Source organism: Lolium rigidum, chromosome 7 (genome assembly GCF_022539505.1).
Source record: "Lolium rigidum isolate FL_2022 chromosome 7, APGP_CSIRO_Lrig_0.1, whole genome shotgun sequence".
NCBI classification, from domain to species: Eukaryota; Viridiplantae; Streptophyta; class Magnoliopsida; order Poales; family Poaceae; genus Lolium; species Lolium rigidum.
Window position 1 is genome coordinate 130,803,238 of NC_061514.1, and position 3,669 is coordinate 130,806,906.

Consider the following 3,669-nt stretch of genomic DNA (forward strand, 5'->3'; position numbering starts at 1 on the left):
TTTACTAAAGCTTTCAAAAATCCGACACCGGAAACTGTATGGCCCTTCCAACCGTCCGTAACCGTGGACACGGCTATTCGAATAGATTTACACTCTGCAGAGGTTGCACACTTGTGCCACAACATTTGATTTCATCCGTCGGAATAACTCCGAGTCACCGTAACACGATGACGCGGATCATCAACCATAACCTTTCACTTACATATCCTAGTATGAGCACCTCTCCCCATGAGCTTGGCCTCCCAAGTGAAAACCAACCGTTAACACTGGGAACCGCACTGGGGCTTGGCCGTATAATTTCACCTCAATTCACATCCTTTCTCAACAACGGAGGCAGCCTCGACATAACCCCTATGATGTGTGTTCAGAGGGAACTCATACTAAAATCTATAAACTTCCAGTTAAGCCCTACCCATAATCGAGGTATTGTGGGGGTACTCAAAAATTGGAAAGGTATCGCATTCAAACCAATATCAGGTTTTTATCAAAAATCACCATCTTCTCTTGTTCACATTCAACTTCAAACTCTTCAATGGAATGCTTCATCATTCCAAGGTTTCAAAATTCAACCATTCACATGCTCCCATCTAAATGTAGTCAAATTTTAGTATTTTAGCACTAGCACTAATCATGAGGGGTGCTACTTTGCTTTGCTATCTCTACTCATCTAGTAATCTTGTTCTCTATCCCAATTTTAGTTCATCCTTGGAAAACACAACAAGTATAACTTGGGTAGTGTACATAAAATAAGCTTGTATAAAGAAAGGTAAGAATCATGGTGCCTTGCTCAAGGTGAGCTTTGCACTTTGCAAGAGTATTATCTTGCCTTGGTAGTTCTCTAGGTTTTCTCCTTCTTCTTCAGGGTAGAATTCTCCTTCCTCTTGATAATCTCCGGTGCTAGCGTCTAAATTTGAATACGAAGTATAATCACCAAACAAGCTCAAAGGCTATTCTACACACATTATTACTTCACACAAACTATACTACGCACACCCATAAAATAAGTAAGTGTATTGGTGGGTGACTTGAGGAAAATGATTGCCTCTTATTCATATGTGATAAGTAATGTTCATATAGTGTTTGGGGAATAAATTCCTCTCATTGAAATCTTCTTAAGATTTAATTTCTCCATAGAAATGCATGAATCCTATGTTGACCCAAGTCAACCATTCATCATCATTATTGAAGAAAATGATTTAAATGAGGTGGATCACCTCATACTATTTAAATAACACTACATTTGATTTAAATCTCAAGTAATTCATATAAGAGAGTTTGAGACCAGGGGTCCAAACATCCCATGAATTCATGTGAGACAAGTTTAAATGAAGTGTACAACTTCACAAGATTTACTTTAATAGTTTTGGATAATATCAACTAGTTAAACTAGTCAAATGATCCATTAATTATACTATGGTATGATCATACAAAATGACCACCCCATTTTATTGCATAAACAATTAGTGCAGGTCAAATGTGAGCTATTAGAGTTGGAATTATCTGCATATCTATTTTGGTTGATTTTTAATAATTATTTGAATATGTAAAAGTCCCTATCTTGTTATTTTTATCACATTTATTCTACCAAGAATCTGACCATGGGACCAGTGGCATTAGTTAGATCTTTTTCTTAGCTTTCCAACAACATAAAGTTCATCAAATTTGGTTTAGCCAATTTCAATCTATTGAATTTCAAAGTTTGAACCAGTATTGAAATTAAATGGATTTGGATAACTCGAATTTGAATTACTGGGCTACGCGGGAAAGCTAACTGGGCCGAAACGGAAATAAGCAGCCCAAGTCCAGCCCACCACGCGTCCACGCACGCGTGGGCTGTCTGACGGTGGGCTCCACCCGTCAGTCACTCATAACGACCGAATCGGTACGAGCGATGCGGTGCGTTGGATTAGAACGAGATCGGACGGCACTGGGCCATCGTCGTCTCCGGCGAGATGGGTTCACTGGCACGGCGGCGCTAGGGGGTCAGCGAGCTCACCGTGGCTCCAGCTAGGGTAGGCAGTGTGCTTGGGGACGTTGTAGACGACGGCGAAGCAGCCTGTAGCAGCGGCGTCGTCAGGGGCGGCCTCCTTCTCCGGCGATTGCTGCAGGGCTTCCGCGGCAGTGAGGCGTCGATTGGCCTTGCTCCGGCGACGATTGGAGTGGCTACTGGTGCTAGACGAAGCGGTGGTGAGAGGTGGTCATGGTGGTGTGCTTGGATCGTCAAGGGGAGGTCTCCTTTTATAGGTGCGTGAGGGGTGCCGTGGGTGCTGCGGCAAGTCGACAAGGGCGCGGCGTCTCCGGTGAGCTAGAGGGCTAGCGACGACGGGGTCGTGTTCACCACGTCAAGGCGGTACTGCGAGCGTCAACGGCGCGGCAAATGGGGGCGTACGACGGTCGGGCGCGTCCGTGTACTGCCGCGGCCGTGGCGGAAGGAAGCTTCCTCTCCGGCGGCGGTAGACGCTAGGGGTGACGCGAGCGTGTCCGGCGAGCTCCGCGTGGCGACTCAAGTACCGTGGCGAGCGGAGGTGGTCGGGGTACGGCGGGGTACGTCGATCGACGCGTGCCCGTGCCGCGCGCGTTCGTGCACTGGGTGACGTCGCCATGCCGTTGGCGGCGTACCTGGGGCGTCCTGGGCGCGCGTCGTCCGGTGCTTGTCGTCGTCCTCGCGATCCAGGGCTGGTACTGGCGATCTTCTGGGATCCTTGGCGATCTCCTGGACATGGTGGTGAGGCCGATCGTGGAGGGAAAGAGAGGGGGAGGTGTCGAGGTGCGACGTGGCCGGCATGGCCATGGCTGGCCATGTTTTGGTCGTGTCCATGGCGTGCTCTGGCATGGGCTTGATGTAGGAGGGTCCAGGGGTCAATGCTGAGGCAAGTGGTGAGCCAGTGGTGGCCTGGTTTGATCACATTTCAAAAAATGGGGATTGTTACATTTGTTTCAATGGCTCATCTTGGCTTGCTCCTATCTCTTGATCCATGATGAATTTGGGGTGATGATCTTTACAGAAGTTGTTCACCTTGTTGAGTACTTGGATGACATGCCAAGAGTTGGATTTGTTTGGTTTGGAAAAATTGAAATAGAGAGGCTCAAAGTAGGTACCAGACTATAAAAGTCAGAAATGACCATTATCATATGTGATCATGTTTTCAATTTTGAAAATGGTTTGAAAAGTAAATCTTTGATTCTCAAAGTTGTATTCACTCTTTAATAACATAACACACTTATTGGTGAAGATCAAATGGGTCTAGGATCAAATTTACCAAAAATGACATAGACCTCCTATTAGGGTTTTTAGGGTTTTTGTGATATTTGATTTCTTTCTCTTTTTGAGGTATTTAATTTATGATGATCACTTGATCACTCTAGGGTTTTAGATTTTATCACATACACAAGATAACAATCATCATGGCACATCACTCAAAATGCACAAGTCCTATGCAGGGTACTATATGCAAGTAAAAGTTTTTGTTGGTTCTAAATTTTGGATAATTGAAATTGTTCTTCTTCCTTTATTTGAAATTTGGGGATGTTACAAACCCTTCCCCCTTACAAAAGATCTCGTCCCGAGATCTTAAAGAAATTAGGTACTAAAGAGATCTGGGTACTCCTTCTTCATATCTTCCTCGCGCTCCCAGGTGGCTTCATCTTCCGTATGATTGCTCCACTGTA